This window comes from Saimiri boliviensis, chromosome 5, assembly GCF_048565385.1.
Source record: "Saimiri boliviensis isolate mSaiBol1 chromosome 5, mSaiBol1.pri, whole genome shotgun sequence".
Classification (NCBI taxonomy): Eukaryota; Metazoa; Chordata; class Mammalia; order Primates; family Cebidae; genus Saimiri; species Saimiri boliviensis.
In genome coordinates, this window is record NC_133453.1 from 35,386,068 (window position 1) to 35,405,189 (window position 19,122).

The 19,122-nt window shown below is 37.6% G+C and overlaps 1 protein-coding gene across 5 annotated transcripts in view; it reads right to left on the reverse strand.

The window, feature by feature from the left end:
* PARD3B (par-3 family cell polarity regulator beta) overlaps positions 1 to 19,122 on the reverse strand; it is a 1,103,682-nt gene that overhangs the window by 313,235 nt on the left and 771,325 nt on the right. The window lies entirely within an intron of this gene.

Below are 19,122 nucleotides of genomic sequence, written 5' to 3' on the forward strand. Positions count from 1 at the left end.
TTCCTCTCTCAGGAGCCCCTTCCCCCTCCCCTTTTCTCCTCTTCTGTCTCCTTTCTTTTCTCTCTTCCTTCCTTCTCTCTTCCTCCCATGAAAAGGGCTTGGGGAAATCTTCAGTTGGTTGGAGCTATCCATCTTTAACACCTCTCCTTAAGACTCTAACTCCATTGCAGCAAATATGGAGAAATACAGTTTATTGGTACAGATTGTTGTAAATGAGGAAGATGCTCACAACATATATACCAGTCGATAAAGTAGCAAAGATGATATGAGAAAAGGGTGTTAGCTACAATGGTAAGCAAAACTGGAGACTGACAGAGGGCACACAGAAAATACTATCTTTTATATTACAAGGATATCAGCACAGGCTTTTCTAAGAACAGAGAAGATGGGTGGAGAGGGCCTGTGAGAACATCGCACCTCCACCCTAGTCCAGATGAGGTTGTGAGGAGAACTTCTGGCTTAGGTTTCTTGGAAAAGGAAAACTCCTACTGCCTTCTCAGGTGTTTAAGAGTCCAGGATCATTGATACCTGATCTGTCATCTATGGAGTGTGTGTGTGTGTGTGTGTGTGTGTGTGTGTGTGTGAAATATACATGCATGTGTGCTTATATGCACATAAATCCGTGAATGTTTCTATGCACATGTACGTGTGTATGTGTTTGTATGTGTGTGCCCATTAGCCTGCATGTATGTAAACATGGGTGTGCTCTGTCTTTGTGTATATGTTGTCACATGTGTATGTTTATGTGCATATACTTGCAGTAGGTGTGAAGGGAGGCTGCCTTCTTTGCCAACACTAAAGCAGTAGCAGGTATTGTATGCTTATCCCTTCCCATTGTACCTTCTGCTTTTTTCTTTTCCACAGAGGAAGAGAGAAAGAAATAAACATCCATTTGAGAGAATTCACTGGCTTTGGTCTAGGTCTGTTCATGAATAGTCCTCAATAAAACTATGTCTGCTTTAGGAGAAAAGACTAAGGAACCAAATTATAGATTAGAAATTAACACCCAACTCTTCCCTTCCTCCTTCCTCTCCTTTCTCTAACCCTTCTTGCTCCAGGCTGTCTTGGGAGCAAAGGTGAAATGTTTATAAATTCCAGTTTTAAGAACTGTCCCACCTCTAACACTACTTCCTCTGTAGGTCATATAAGCTCATTTTAAAACAAAAATCTTGATTGATTGTCTGTCATAAATTGAAATCATACTCTTTTAAATGACAACTAAAAGGGCTGTAATGTAGCCCCAAAAGAAATGCCTTCTGAAACTTTCCTCTGAGCAAACCAATGAAAATAAACCAATGAAAACACACAGGCTGGGCTTCCCTGGAGCTACAGAGTCAAGTCTATGGTTGCCTCAGTCTATGCTCTGCTGTCTTCTGAGTTAACCACAGCAAAGAGACTGGATCAAATATCCTCGTGGCTAGCTGTTATGACAAGCCAAGGCTAGCAAGAGTCCAACACCCACTAATTCTAGTATTTTCATTACATTTTTATATTTTAATGATTTCTTTTTTAGATGGAGTCTGGCTCTGTCTCCCAGGCTGGAGTGTAGTGGTGTAATCTCGACTCATTGCAACCTCTGCCTCCTGGGTTGGAGTGATTCTCCTCCCTCAGCCTCCTGAGTAGCTGGGATTACTTCATCAAAAAAAGAAGGAAGGAAGGAAGGAAAGAAGGAAGAAGGAAGGAAGGAGGAAATGAGGAAAGGAGGAAAGAAAAAGAAAGAAAGAAGGAAGAGAGAGAGAGAGAGAGAGAGAGGGGGAGGGAGAAAGGGAGGAAGGGATGGCAGGCAGACAGACAGAAAGTCACCCACTGTCTGAGTTAAGAAGCTAGCCGAATGGCATGTGCTAATGTCTTACCCATGCTCCATATGTGCTAATCCTGGCTTAGGAGTGGGTGAACATTACCCCAAAACTGTTCTCTCTTGAATAGGAGCCACTTCACTCATTTAGCTAAATATGCCTTGAGGACTTGCTAGATGAAAGGTATACAGAAAGTAAAATAATTTTAGATGATAGTCTTTGTGCTCCATAAGACATAAGCACATAAAAAATAACTACTGATAAAAGGGAGTCAGTGACAAGTTATTATATTTGAAGTTCTCTGTGGGTAGAACCGCACTCATTCATCACCATACCCTGTGCCTGTGCATACTTGGTGCTCAACAAATATTTATCAAATGAATGAATGGCATGCCAGGGAAGAAGCAGGAGGAATGAGAAATAGAGGAGCTTTGCCAACAGGGTTATTTAGCAAAGGTTTAATATCCTACAGGAGGTTGGACTGCAGGATTTTGATTGGTAGCAGAAATGCACCGAGGAAAAAGTTTGAGAAAAGAACTATTATTTCATGGTCGGCTGTGCTGCTTCATATTCCTAATATCTGATAAATCTTCAGGGTCCATTTAACCAAAACAAATAAAAACACAACATACGGGCCTTTTAGAAGACATATGATATGCTTCCTTCAAGAATAATATTATACGACTTAAGGAAAGAGATGGTTTGTGTGAAATACAGGAAAGTGTTCCAACAAAACCACCTCTGTGGTGATCCCATATGTATTATTATTTTCAATTAAAAAAGGGTTACAATGTTTTGAAGTATTGTAAAATTGAAAAAGAACAGGGAATTAGCAAGTTTCAAATCATAAAATTTCTAGCACTAGTTTCAAAATAATACATTTGATTTTTAAATATTTAGAATTACTTTAATACTATTACTCAATTTCTGTTATTCTTAATATAAGAAGTTTTCTAGTATTGATTTTCTTGCTCTGATAATTTTGTACTGATATTTGCTTACAAAAACCATTAAGGGGATTATTATCTGCAAGAAAAATCTGTGATGGTTATAGGAGGTAGTTAAAAAAGTGAATCAAGGTCTTATACAACTGAAAATTGCAAATTGTAGCAGTTATTACCATAACATTAGCAACATCTAAAGCTTACAAGGCTAAGGTGACAATAAGAGATAATGATATAATGTCAATCTCATAACGCAATAAAGGGAAAAGCAGGGCATTAGGATTGAAAAATGATAAAATGAGTTTCTCTTCCATTTTTATTATCATATATGCTTCGGAAATATTGGGGGTTTGACAACCTATAGCATTCCATGTGTCATTCTATATATTCTTTAAAATGTCTAATTTGGTGATAAAATTGCTTTAACAGAAATGCAATCTCATTTTGTTATAATAGCTTTTTCTTTAGCCTAATGAAGAAGGCATAAGAGTGCTTGATCCTGACACATAATGCTTTCAGGAAAGAGTTCAAGCTAGACCACTGAATCCATTCTTTCTAAATGAGCTTTTCAACAGAAAAAATAAAAATGGACCCTGGAATGATCAACTTAATAATTCTGAGTTACGCCCCTCCATGACTTAATTCCTTCATCTGACTTTTTTTGATTGCTTGATAGTAATAAGAAGAAAAGAATAATATGAATACTTTGCTATGTATCAGTCAGTGAGGTAAGTATTTTGTATTCATTGTATTATTTAATTCTTACCACAATCCTAGGAGGTAGAGCTTATTCCTCTTTCTCTTGCTTTGAAAAGGAAAATGAGCAGTTGAGTAGCTTTAAGTTACCTAAGTTTGCCCAGCTAGCTAAGAGGTAAACAGTAAAAAGAGAGAGCAGTATGGTGCCAGACTGCTGGGGTCAAATCCTGCCAACTGCACCCATTTAGAATCTATCTGCCAGCTTGGCACGGTGGCTCATGCCTTTAATCCCAGTACTTTGGAAGGCTGAGGCAGATGGATCACCTGAGTTGGGGAGTTCAAGACCAGCCTGATCAACATGAAGAAACCCCATCTCTACTAAAAATACAAAATTAGCTGGGTGTTGTGCTACATGCTTGTAATCCCAGCTACTTGGGAGGCTGAGAGAGGAGAATCGTTTGAACCTGGGAGGTGGAGGTTGCGGTGAGCTGAGATCACGCTATTGCACTCCAGCCTGGGCAAGAAGAGCAAAACTCCATCTCAAAATAAAAAAATAAAAATAAAAAAATAATGTCTGTGCATGGGCAAGTAACCCTTGTTATGTCTCAGGTTCTAAATCTGTCAAACGTGTATAATAACAGTGGCTACCTCATAGGATTTTGTGACGCTTAAATGAATTAACAAAAGTACAAATGTACAGAACTCAGAACATTTTCAGAACCTATAAAGTAGGTTAGATACTATTCCTACCTCTATAATGTACCAAAGAGCAGCATAATCTTAGGTAGCATTAGGAACTGGAGTGTCCCGATTCGCTATAAAAATGAAAAACTGTCATATATGTCTATATCTTCATACAACTGGGGAGAATGGAGCATACAGGTAAATATATAGTGGGCTGAATAGTCAAAGTTTCATGGAGAAACGGGCAAGAGCATAGAATTGCTAAACCTTTCCATTAGCTTCTTAGTGAAATGCCAAGGTAAGAAAATAGCAGCCATGTATATGCTGAAGATCTTTAAAGAAAATTTTCATATTTCCCTAAGAACACACACAGTGATAGAGCTGGGTGTTCTGATGATCAGACTAAGATATCAAAAGTTAAAGACCTTACATTACAAAACTATTTGGTGTCAGAAGCAGCAAATGTTTTAGCAATAAATAAATGGTACCAAAGAGAGCACTTAGGGCTTAGGGCTTGAGAGTTTTCAGTTATACTAGAAGCATTTGTCTAGTCTGATTAATATTGATTTTTATTGTCTTGCTACATGATAGGTATCTTAATAAGTATTTACTACTGTACAAGAATATACTACTTATTTCACCCAATGAAGAGCCCTTTTTGAAACCAGGTGGATGTAACAACAAATACCGTCAGCATTAGGATATGTGATATTCTTCAGCATAGTTCTGACCTGAGACTTTAGGAAATTATTAAAATACAAAGGTAATTACTTAATCAACTTTTACTCATTTAATTATATCAAGACTCAGCACACTAAGATTGTAAATTTTCCCCCAATTTTCCTCAATAAAATAATATCCTTTCTATGCTCTTGTAATTGAATAAAAAGTGGTCATAGAAATGATAACTGTTGAATAACTCCTTCGTTCTAGCTCTTACAGATAATGCTTTTACTCCTATAGCGTGACTTGGTCATCTCCTCCACTTTCCAGGCAATGATGCCCTAAAAAGATTAACCCCATCTCTGGGGTTGCAGTCAATTCTTTCAATGGATGCCAAAAGTTCACCAAAAAATTCAATTGTCAAATTGTGTCTCTAATGGAAAATGATTTTTGTTTACTTTAGATTATGCAGTTGAGAAAGTTGTGTCTAAGTACATTGGCAGAATATAAAGTGTCATTAAGACATGGTGTCACTGCTTCTGGCTTTGCTACATAAAATGTATGCTTCTTTGCAAAGCACTCTCATATTTTCAGTTGCAGTTTTTAATAGCAATTTTCTAATAGGAGAGATAATAAAGGCCGAAACTATTTTGTTACAGCAGCAGGCACTAACACCAGTTATCCTCTAGTAAACTACATGTGCCAAATCCGTTTTTCGCCATTCACTGGGAACAATATACTTCACATGCAAATTAACAAATTAGTCAGTTTTCACAGATTCCATTTCCTCAGATTTAAAGCTTATAAAATGGTGTGTGCTACTCACATTAAGATACACAAGCAATGAAGTCTAAGATGATGTTTTTGTGTTTATTTGTTCTTGTTTCATTTTTTTTTCAATTTTGTTCCTCCTATATATTTGCCCTGATAATTATAGGCAAAGTGAAATAATGGACTATGAAATGTAATAACCTTAACTGAAGCCAGTTACCTCCAAGGTGACACCAGTAAAATTTCTTGTCTTAATACTAGATAGGATGTCTAATTATTCAAAATAATAGCATGAAGCTGAATATGGTGGCTCATACCTGTAATCACAGTTAATCAGGAGGCTGAAGTGGAAAGATTGCTTAGCCTGGGAGTTCAAGGCTGCAGTGAGTTATGATCACACCACTGCATTCCAGCCTGGGCCATAGAGGAAGACTCTGAGATTACTACTACTACTACTACTACTACTACTACTACTACTACTACTACTATTACTACTAATAATAAACAATGAGATGATATTAGTAACCTGTCTTGTCAATACTGAGTATGGAGAGAATTGTTGTCAGCAAGGCTTCCTAAGAGGTGATCCTTGAACCCAGCATTTAAGCATCACTAAGCATTGACCAGGGGACTAGTGTGGATTGAAGGATGGGGAAAGGGCATTTTACTCATTGGGAATATAAAAAGACCAAGACATTGACTGCCTTAATGCTGTCATGGTGCATTACAATAATTGCATGTGCTTATTATCTATGGAAGCATAAAAGTATAAAGGTCGGGGCCAGGCGTGGTGGCCCATGCCTGTAATCTCAGCACTTTGGGAGGCTGAGGCAGGTGGATCACAAGTCTGGAGTTCAAAACCAGCCTGGCCAACATGGTGAAATCCCGTTTCTACTGAAAATACAAAAATTAGCTGGGCGTGGTGGCAAGCACCTGTAATCCCAGCTACTTTGGAAACTGAGGTGGAAGAATTGCTTGAACCCAGGAGGCAGAGGTTGCAGTGAGCCAAGATCAGGCCACTGCCCTCCAGCCTGGGTGACAGAGCAAGACTCTGTCTAAAAAAAAAAAAAAAAAAGCATAAAGGTTGAACATTGTATGACACTCAGAAATCTAAGCTCTTCAAGAAACTGTGAAACCATGGCAAAAATTTTGATGGAAGTTCAAATTTATGTTTGTGAAGATCAGATGGGCAGTACTATAGTAGTGGGTTAGGAGATAATATCAAGACTATTTTTATTTTAGAGATTCTCAAATTATAAACTAAATCATTTTTCAGTCATTGCTTTAATTTGGGGAGAAATGAGGAGAATTTAACTAAGGAAGTACAGTGAAGATGGAGAGAGAATTATTTAGATTCTTAGAGAGTAGAATTTGTGGAACTTGGTAATGGATTGATGGATTGGTTTTGACAAGTGAGAGAAAAGGACACAGCACCCTCTCGATTTATTGGAATGCCTTGGTAAGGATAAATAAGCAAAGTTATTTCTATAATATACAGGTTGATTTTGAAGTACCTATGGAGCATCTGAGAAAACTGTTTAGTAAGCATCACATATTATGAATCCAGAGCCTGGGTGGAGTCTGGTTTACAGTTGACAATGCTTAGAGAAAAAGAGAGAAGGGTGAGAAGAGAGAAGGACTGGGAATAGAGGTTTAGGGAATGACAACTTTTAATAAGATGAAGAGCTAGAAGTAGCTGCCAGAAAGCTAACAGGAAGGCCCTGAGAGAACAATATCACAGTATATGTCAGTTGGAATAGTGTCAAGAAGGAGGAAGTGATCTAGATGGAAATGAAACTATTTTTAAACATTACTAATTTTAAAGAGAAAGTTGATATATTAACCTGCAACTCTACTTATATCTCTAATGACCTGCCCTTTCAAGAAAGGAAATATCAGTTACTTTTTTGAACAGTAATTTGTATCAAATAGGACATCCTTGTTTTTGAAGAAGTATTAATTTTTTATTCTAATAAAAATGAGCATTGGTCTACAAGACTAAGCATAAATTGTCAATCACACTGAAATTATATGGTTAACCTTCATCTATACATTTTACTTATTTTAGCATACCCACTTAATTAAAGTACACTTATATTAAAGACATTACATGTTTACAGTGAAAAACTAATAGAAGAATTTATTTTAGAGATTCTCTAATTATAAACTAAATCATTTTTCAGTTTGCAGCATACTGTGTGATGTAGCAACACCTAATGGCCAGGTATGATATTACAACCCAGCTATATTAGATATTGTAGAGCCCCTGACAAAAAAAAGAAGGTGTGCAATACAGTCCTAGGGGTATGAAACTCTGCAAACTACCTAAACATACTTAAAATTTTCTTGGTCTGAGTTGTGACAGCAGAGAGAAAACCTCAGCATTGAGGATATCCTGGAAAAGCATGGGTAGATACAAACATTAAAAATCTTCACCAAAAACATACATAATTCTTAGGTTGGGGAGGGCTACATTTGGTTTGCACTTCATGAAATCTATCTAGAGAGTACTAGAAAGAAGACAACCTTTAATAAACACCCTTCTGAAGTGGACATGGCACTCCACCTGTCTCCAAACTGGGATTTGTCTTGAAGATGTCCCTGAGATACAAAAGCTGTTAAGATGGACACTCTTATGTCTCATTATTCCTTCCACAGAAGGTTACATTTTTACTCTAATGACAGAGATTTGTATCATTCATGGCTAAAGGTTGAACACATTAGTGGAAAGAATCAGAGCACTGAATAAGAACACCAGCTGCTTGTCAGGTAGAGAACATTAACAGACTGCAGAGGCTGGATTACATTATAAAATGGTCCTTAGCTTCTTTTCATAGTCCCCTTGGAGTATTAGAAAAACATTATGGATTCTTTCTCCACAAAAAGACACATACTCATAGTTAAAATTCAGTACATAATTTTTAGGTAATCTCAGGACTATTGCTTAGAAGTTGAGCTCTACATGTGCTTCATAAACACTATGTCACTGCATTTGAATTCTCCAAGAACATGAAAACATAAGGTTTGTTTTCTAGAAATTGTCTTTACCATTAACCCTGAGAGCATATAGTTAAGCCATAGGGTAAGAAGTGACAACATATCCACATTCTTTTTTTTTTAGATGGAGTCTCATTCTGTTGTCAGGTTGGAGTACAGTGGTGCGATCTGGGCTCACTGCAACCTCCGCCTCCCAGGTTCAAGCGATTCTCCTGCCTCAGCCTCCCGAGTCACTGGCAGTACAGGTGCATGCCACTATGCCCAGCTAATTTTTGTATTTTTAGTAGAGACAAGGTTTCACCATGTTGGCCAGGATGGTTTCGATCTCTTGACTTTATGATCCACCTGCCTTGGCCTCCTAAAGTGTTGGGTTTACAGGTGTGAACCACCATGCCCTGCCAAGATATACATATTCTTAAAACACTTATAGTGATATCTATGTGTTTAACAATGTTAAAAAGAGGTATTAATAATGACATAACACACACTCCTTCTTTTGGCTGAAAGTTTCAATGTGCTTCATAAAGTTAGATTATCTTTTACATGGGAGATATTAGGGGCACGGACATTCAAAGACATATTTAACCCACAAGCACAGAACAGATTTCAGCAGCTCTATCTAATTAAATCTCATCATAGAGAAGGAAATAAAGGATTCTGTAGAATGTTACTACTACTTCATATTTTTTTTTGTTTCACCCAGAATCAAGCTATCTCCAGTTAGCTATACGGACAAATTCAGCAATATGTGGTCATGTGCATGAGTGTCGTTATAATCACATTTATAAAATTTAGGGACAAGCCAATGATAAGGAACATACATGGATACTACCGCTTTGTTTTTTGTAAAAGCTGGCGTGAATGTTCAGGGAATTGGGGACTTATTGAAGAGCTGGTCCTCAACAGACTTGTATCTCCACACCCTTCACCAGCTCCACCTCACCTGTGTTACCGTGCTTCATCTTCTCTCTCAAGACACAAGACCTTGACCTGGAGTGGTCTCTCCAATATAATACACCCCAACCGCCTAACAGATGTCAATAAAAAGACTGGCAGAGTATGCTTTGTTTCTCCAGATCTCTCTTCCTAACAAGGCAAATTGTAAATTTCTTGGATGAATCCACTATAACTATCATAATACATTTATCTTTGCACATTTGTGTTTTCAAATGAATAGGTGTTTAAAAGAACAAGTCCTAAGGTGGTCAAAGACTGGTATGGCTTCTCCAGCCTTCCCTCTACAGTCTTATCAATAAATCATTTGCAGCAAAATCGAAAAGATAACAAGTCTGAGAAAGAGATAGTATTCAATTTCTAAGGATCCTTCTGCAGCACAATTTTAACAATAACAAGCAGGACATTTTCTATTCACCATTTCATTCAAGCACAGTGCACTAAATTCAACGGTTAATGAGGCTTTATCACAAAGATGAAATACTTGCACCTATTTGCAGAGATTTACTGCTGAAGTTTCATTAATTGTCAGAGAAGTACATCTCTCTCTTGGAAATGTGTACTCATTTACCAGGAGTCGACACTGACTTAATTTATGTTTTTAGATTAGACAGTGATAACATAACCCCACAAAAATGGTTTTCTTGGTTTGTAATCATACTTGAAATTACCACCTTCCTTCCTTGTTTGTAATTTCTGATTTTGCTATTTTGAGGTTTGAGGCCAACTCTTGACTTTTCTCAAAAATATAATAAAACGATACAGGGATATAGTCCTGTCTTCAAAGTACATTTAGGGATAAAATAACATCAAGTTGCCACTACTCTTAAGTTATTAAGAGAAAAATGAAAGCATGCATACATTCGTACATGCACATCAATATGGAGGGGGAAAGAGAGAGGAAGGGAGAGAGAGGGGAAAAGAGAGAGAAAGAAAATGCTACAGTTAATTCAAGAAAATATCTGAGAAATCTGAGTGGAAGGTAAGGAGAAATTCTTTGTGTTATTTTTAGTAGCTTTCTCTGTAAGTCTAAAATTATTTCATAATACAAAGTTCAAAAAATATAAGTTTTGAGGTTAAAAAGACATAAATAAGAAAATGAATCAAAGACTATGCTCTCAGACACAATTACTATTTCCTTCAATCTTGCAAATCAACAATCAATACTCAAACACTTTTATTGTTTAAAGTGGCTGGTCTATTGGCAACATATATTATAAAAAACCATCATCTCTAAACTATATTAATGTTTTAGCTACAGATATCATCAATTATTTAAGACCTACTTCCTAGGCAGGTTGTTAGGCTAGAAAGCAAGATTTTCAGAGAGGAAGGGAGAACTATGGAAAGGGAACAAACAATAATTTTATACTAGTAAGAGAATGCATTCTGAGAGTTCTAGAAACCCTGACTATATGTATTTAAAAGAGTATTCTTCTCTTTAGTGCCTATACACCAGAAATGGTATGACCAAAAGAGGCAGCTTTTCTCCAGTGTATGTATATCAGCAAAATAAAGGCACAAGTTATTGAAATATTGGCCCAGCTAGACATTCTTCCATTAACAATCAGTTGAGACGCATTTTTAAAGCAACAGCTTAAATGAATGGCTGTGTGTCTGTAATAATTTCGACTTAAAATGTCAACTGGATTTGAGATGCCATGTGCATTTAATCAATGTCTCTATATTGTAAAATAAATATACTTCAGCATGACTGCTGTGCCAGCCATAAATCATAATTCACAAAGACAAGAACATCTTATCCTCTCTATTGATAGTCGTTAATGACAATACTGATTAAAATGGCATCTGCCTGCCATATTATTGTTAAACAGTCTGTTAGAATTTCTATTACATCCTATAACCTACCACTATTTCTCTATGTGCTGATACATCTCTTATGGAATAAAACATGATAGACAGATTTAAAGTTTAACACTTAAAATGCAAAAGCAAAGAGCACAGCTTACTAGTACATTCTAACACATATTATTTCCAAAATTAAGAGAGTTTGTTCCAGCAGAGATTCCAGTGTTCAAGGAGTTGTTCCTCTCAAACGATGAGTTCACGTCCTTTGTAGGGACATGGATGAACCTGGAAACCATCATTCTCAGCAAACTGACACAAGAGCAGAAAATCAAACACTGTATATTCTCACTCATAGGCGGGTGTTGAACAATGAGAACACATGGACACAGGGAGGGGAGCACTACACACTGGGGTCCGTTGGGGGGAAATGGGGGAGGGGTGGGGGTGGGGAGTTGGGAAGAGATAGCATGGGGAGAAATGACAGATACAGGTGAGGGGACGGAAGGCAGCAAACCACACTGCCATGTGTGTACCTATGCAACAATCTTGCATGTTCATCACATGTACCCCAAAACCTAAAATGCAATAAAAAAATATAAAAAATAAAAAATAAAAATAAAAATAAAGAATTAATATTTGAGCTTTTCTTTCTTTTCTTTGTTTGAGATGGAATCTCACTTTGTCACCCAGGCTGGAGTACAGTGGCATGATCTAGGCTCATGGCAACCTCTGTCTCTCAGGTTCTATTGGCCAGGCTAGTCTCAAACTCCTGACCTCAAATGATCTGCCCACCTTGGCCTCCCAAAGTTCTGGGATTACAGGTGTGAGCCACCACACCAGCCTAGTGTTTCAAAATAAATATTTTGGGCAAAAAAGAAAAAAAAAACTACAGGAGAAAAAACATTTTCATTTGAATGTCACGTGAGCCCATGGAAGCAGCTGTAAGTAAAAACTAATTGTTAGTTACTATTTCTAGAACGGATTTCTCAAAACCAAGAATTAGCTCAGTAATCGGTTGCTGAATATACACTATAAGCAAGGCAGGCACAGCAGCAAATTTGGTGCTTAACACTGTAGGATGACTGGGAAAGGGAATTAGATACAGTCTCACTAACCAGGATGAAAAATGGTTAGGGAAATCACACAAAAGCACAGAGGCTCAGTTAGAGAGGTCAGCCAGGTAGTCTAGAAGTAGTCCATTCACGTACATTCTACCAGCTACACAGACCATAGCAGTAAGGAAGGCACATGACAGATAAATACTTTAAAGTCAGATAAGACACAAGGTTCAATGAAACAGGTCCTATAACTATGGATGAATAAGGTTGAATGCAGAATCCAGTGTTCTGGATATGGCCAGTCAGAAATAAGTAAGCTCTACTATGCCAGTGTTCTAGTCTAAGAAAATGGACTTCAGAGTGGTGGTAACACACTAAGGATTCTAGACAATGCTATGGGAGCAGATCCCAGAGTAGAAGCCAACGTGCTAGGGAGATAGTGCTCTGTTTAAGAGGCATGGTTGCTCAGTGCTCTGCTGGCTTATTGAATACTGTGGCTGGGTGACCAGATGCCAAATGTAGAAAGCATTTATACCAAGCTGGCCAAGGTCGGGGAGAGAGGCTATAGAAAATCAGTCTATATCTGTGTTTAGTTCACAGAGGACCAGGAGGAACCTGAAAATGAGGCTACATATGTGAGAGGATGTGGGAGGCAGGGAAAATGTGGCAAAGGCAGAAAGACTGGGGAGAACAGAAAAATGCAAAGACATCGTTGTTATATTTCAAGTGATGACAAAAATGGAGGAAAATTCCAGGATGATCCACACTAGCTCTAATGCCAGTCTACAGTAATCAGGCCTGGCCATGACTTCTTCCTGAAGTGTGGCCTGCGATTGCTGTTGACACTAAGATGCTGGGTGAGGTGGAGTTAGAAGGCTGACCACAGAATTACAATTCTCAAGAAAGGGAGTTTGATCAGCCCAGGGGATGAGAATGACTTACCATGTCCCCATGTCTACATTTGTTGGAATCATTCTTTGACACCTTTGCTCATATTTAACAATGCAAGAATTGGCTGTGTGTGGTGGCTCATGCCTGTAATCCCAGCACTTTGGGAGGCCAAGGGGGTGGGCAGCTCACCTGAGGTCGGGAATTCAAGACTAGCCTGACCATGGAGAAACTCCCTCTCTACTAAAAATACAAAATTAGCCAGGCATGGTGGCTTATGCCTGTAATCCTAGCTGCTCGGGAGCCTCAGGCAGGAGAATTGCTTGAACCTGGGAGGTGAAGGTTGCAGTGAGCCAAGATTGTGCCATTGCACTCTAGCCTGGGCAACAAGAGTGAAACTCCATCTCAAAAAAACAACCAACCAACCAACCAACCAACAACAACCAAAAAAAAAAAAAAAAAAAGCAAGAACTATCATTTGAATACATGTTAAATGCCTGGGTTTGGGATTACTCTTTAGTTTTCTGTGAGTTTCTCCCTTTCTCTGTCACAACATAGGGACAGAAGGTGTATGGAAAATAGCAAAGTAAAATGAAAGTGAAAAGATAGGATAATACAGGACAAATATTCTGATAGCAAGTTCTAATTAGCCTGTCAAAGATTCTTTCCAAAAGTGCGATAGTCGTCACATTGCTCGACATTGAATGCCCTCCTAGCATGGGAATAATGAAGGCACAACAGCTAAGGATGGGAATATGACATCCTAGTCTGGTATAGTGTGTCTGGGTCAAAGGTCTAGGAAATCGGTCAGAGTCCTCCATCTTTCATTTTATAGTCCATCTTTTTCATAAAAGCTATTCCTTCCCATACTTTGAAAATTCCAGGAGGCATAAGGAAAGCAGAACAAATCTATTATATTGATTTTTTACTATACATTGACTAGAGTTCAAATTTAAAGTGGAAAATTATAGTCCCTGGGGGAGAAGAAACCTATCAGTGGGAGGAACTTCATACCAAAAAGCCCTAGAATTAGGGTTTTTACTGTTCACTGGTGAGTTTGTCTGCAATCAAAGTTGCAACCATTATTTCTGGTCGATGTTCCCTCCAGCTCTTTCCTTTTTGAGTTTTGAATTATATAATATTTTAAAGAATTCTTTTGTTGGCAAGTGGGATGCTGTTTTTAGTTATTCTCTGCTGAGACATTTCTACTTTGATTTCCAGAGCTATGTGGCTTTTTCTAATATCAAGAAAGCCTTAGGAGAACAGACAACAGCTTACAAGTTAAAGCAAGCACAAAAAACTAATATAACAGAAAAGTTCACTCACATTTTCTTTGATACTGTCCACTGTTTTATATAGATTTAAAATGTGTTGTATATGGTTTTTAAATTTGTGACATTAAAAATATTTATGTTTAATTTTCATTTTATTTTTCAGAGAATTTTTAAGATGATATACACTGGCATGTAAACAAAGAGTGGTGAGGGAAGGAAGAAGAGAGAGGAAGGATCAGATAAAATTGGGAATGCAGAATAGGGTGACCATGGCCCAGTTTCCTTAAAACTGAGGAGTTTCCTTAGGAAGAGATTTTCAATGTTTAAACTGGGATGAGTTGGTTACCCTAATTCAAACCAAAGGACACCATGTATATGAATATATTTAAAGGCTGTATTTTCCATTTTGACAAGTTAACAGTCTTGGTCTATTTTCCTGAATTCAATGCCATTTCACCTTGTGAAACTGACTTTTCAGCTAACCAAACTCTTTCTGTTTTAGCCCATAGACATATCTACCCTCTAATCAATTTCAGCCAATGACCAAATAGATGACTATAATAATAATTTATACACATATTGCAAGTAGATAAAAAGTATGCATCTCCCAGACAAAGAAAAACTTTCATTCCAAAAGGCAGTTACAGAATTAAGGTTAGAAATTCAGACATCTTACTATTCAGGTTTTTTTACTGGGTACACTGCAAGTGGTTTAATCATCATTTATGTAATTCAAGGATGCTCTGCTTATCTAAAGGGATTTAGTAAATTTTATGGCATTTTAATACCAGAACTTCTATGCCCTACCACACTTTGAGGAAAGGCTGTGGACACTAGATTTTGAATATAATGAAAAGACATCTGGTTTGTTCACTGTGGCATCTCCAAACCAAGTACTGTATTTATTAGGCAATCAGTATTTGTTGGATAAAGGAAAGACGATGTTAGGAAAAAATAAAAGATGTTTCATATTTATCACAAGATGCTTGTTGTGTACTTAGTAGTTGTTTGCTCAAAGGTATTGAATAAATTATTTCAGAAAAGATCAGAGATTTTAGCCGGGTGTGGTGGCTCATGCCTGTAATCCCAGCACTTTGGGAGGCTGAGGCGGTGGGTCACGAGGTCAAGAAATTGAGACCATTCTGGCCAACATGGTGAAAGCTCGTCTCTACCAAAAATACAAAAATTAGCTGAGTGTGGTGGCACACACCTGTAGTCCCAGGTACTTGGGAGGCTGAGGCAGGAGAATCACTTGAACACAGGAGGTGAAGGAGGTTGCAGTGAGCTGAGATTGTGCCACTGCACTCCAGCCTGGCAACAGAGTGAGACTCTTTCCTCAAAAAAAAAAAAAAAAAAAAAAAAAAAAAAAAATCAGAGATTTCTACATTTTACCTAGAAATGCAGTTTGAAAAGGGAGATTGAAAATACACTCATACAAAAAAGGCCTGGTGTAGGTTTTTTAGGGGTAGAGAGATAGAGAAGGGCATATATTTGAATTTAAACTCCAATTATGGTGATAACCTCACAGTTTAGCTCTTAATTTCAAATCCTATTTTCACGGCTAATGATTTCATATTTATGGGTCATCTTAATTAGATACTGAGTTTAAGTAAAAGGATCATGTTGTATTTTTTTTTCTGGATTTTCCCAGAGATTAGTGCTTAATAGATATTCAAATAATGAGCTGATTGGCAAATTTTTTCATATCAATTTAGATGGATATTTATCCTTCCTACTTTTAAAGTACTTCAGGGAGGTCAATTCCACAACCTGTTCAGAAACCTCATTCCAGTGCTTAACAACTGTCTTCTTTTTTATATCTAACCTCATTCCCCTCCCCCCCCCCCTTAGTGATTTTGGCCCATTTTCTCTAACACTGTCCTCAGTGGAAAGGGAGAACAGCTGGTTACTATTACCAGTTAACTCATCCTTCAACCTTTTCTTCAAGCAGAAATTAAAAAAAAATAATTAACTCCCATTGCAGTTCACCCTCTTTCTTATTTTTGAACCACTTCCACTGTTTTCATTATTTTCCATACTATTATCAAGGATGACTAAAGGGGCACAACACATTAATATACAATTAAATCTACTTCAATTAGCACACCACAGAAACCAGTCACTCAGCAAAAGATTATTAGGGGCCAACACAGTGAAAAACATTGTGGAGGAAGTCCCTCCGCTCAGAGGAATTTACAATTTCATTCGGGACATGAGGCAGATGTGTAAACTCAAAACTAAAAACCAAGCAGGCCTGTGGGGAGTACTCAATGGAAAAACTCAGACTGTAAGGAAGAATTAGATGAGAAAGAGAGAAATGCAAATCAAAGAAGAATTCAAAAAGGAGATGGGGTTTGAGGTGGCTTTCAGAAGCCTGGCAAGCCTCAGAGGAAGACAGTCATTCTAAGTTACAGTTATCTTAGGGCATCACAAAGCTTGTTTGGGGTAACAGTGAACAGAATAACAGTTAATAACCTGGTTAGCGTGGAAAGTTGTAGAGAGAAACGCTAAAACAAAGAAGCAAACTGGGATGAGAATATAAAGGGCATTGAATGCCAAACTAGTTTGATTTTTCTGGAGGTCCCTGGGACTGGCTGCCTTAGAATCATCAGAGATTCCCAGGCCCCATGTTAAACCTAATGAACTAGAGTCTTGGATGGTGAAACCCAGGACTCTATAACAAGCTCTGTAGATGATACTAGGGTACAGACAGACTTTGAGAACCACTAGGTAATTGGGAAACATCTTGGCTCCTGGGGCAGAATACCACTAATGGATATTTTAAGAACTTGCTATGTACCAGGCATTTATCATCTATTATCTCATTTAGTCTCATTTAGCAACACTATTAAGTAGATGCTACTACTGTTTCAATATCACAAGAGAGGAAACTGAGGCACAGAGTGTGTAAGCTGAAAGGCTAACAGCTAGAAGGAAGTAGGCCTGGGATTTGAACCTAAGTAGAGTAAGTCCAGATCTGCTCTCTTTGCTACCGGTTACATTGCATTTTTGTGTGGAAAGTGTTCATTAAATATTTAATAACTGAACAGATGAATGATTGGTAGCTATGCCTAGAATGAATAGGAATGAAGAAATGAAGAAATCAGGCAAATCGGTTAGCAGGCTATTGCAACAATCTAGTTATCAATAACAAATTCAATTAAAGTGGTGGCAGTGGAAGTGGAAAAGAAGGGCCAGAGAGAAGAGAGACAGTATTTTGCAAATATCAAGATTGTTGACCGATGGAAGAGTAGAGATGGGAATGAGAGGCATCTCGAACATTATGGGATTCCTGGCAGTGCCTCAAACAGAATTAGGGGAGTCAGGATGAGCTGGTGACTTAGATGGGTAGATTCTGAATTAGATTTTAGATTTGTTGAAGCTGGGGTTGTGGCAGGGCCACTGTGCGGAAATGATCAGCAGATAGCTAGAGAAGCAAAATTGGACTGTGTCCAAAATCCTGGTGGATATTATTTAGCAGGATTGAGATAATAGTCCTCAATGTGTAATGAAATATTTGTATACCTCCTATCTATTTTTCAACTTATGTATCTCTTATCTGTTTTTAATTGTTCTGGAAAACCTCTTTTCTATTCTGTGAGGAAAACAGTTACAGTTACTATTTAAAAGACTCAGGTCTCCTCGCTTCATTAGGAACCATCTCATGTTATTAAATTGCTGGTTTGATGTTGCCTTAAGTCAGGAAAATCCAATGGATGGCAAAAATAAGTATGGGTGCTACAGAGTCTAAGAAAGTATACACTGAAGCAAGGGTGATGTAGATGTATTTTCAGACACTAGCACAATGGGAGCAAAAGGGGTCTTTGTATCTCTATCAGTTCACAGGCTCTAGATAGGCTATTTCACTCCTCGGTGTCTCATTCTTCATTACATGCAAAGCAAAGCTATTTGCCACATTCATCTCTCATGCATCTTAAAGATGGATGTTAGTAAATTACATTGAAGTTCTCAGATAAAAGGTACTAAATAAAGACCTGATTCCATTCCCCACCCCAAGCAAATTATTAAATCTATACATGTCATTATCTAATAGTATTAAGCAAACATCCCACAAGGACATGACATTGGGCTGGACATGCAACAAGGTAAATTAGGTAAATACAGTACCACCAGGAACTCAGGAATGTTTGCATGTACATGAATAAAACTGTTGTTAATATATTTTATTAGTTATTTAATATGAGTATGCAAATAGGTCCGTTAGGAAATATTTTGCATTTTATTAATTCAGCATCTTAAATGATATTTAACCTTAAATGCTAATGAAGTTTATTTATTAAAGTGTGTCTGCTACCTTAGTGCCTGTAAAAGTTCCTTTTAGCATATCAATTTTTTTTTAAAGGTAAGCCAATATTTTATCCACTGGACTTTTGTTCTGATCTGTTAACAAATCTAAGCCTCATTATCCAAGAAAAGTAATGAGATAAAGGGGTCTGTTCTTCTTCGGGGCTCTTTGTAATTCACATTAACGTTAATGGGAGCTGTGCACGCATATTAGGAGGAGAAGAGAGCCTGAATCAAACAAATAAGCCTTTTGGTTGACACTCAACGTGATCATTTTTTATTG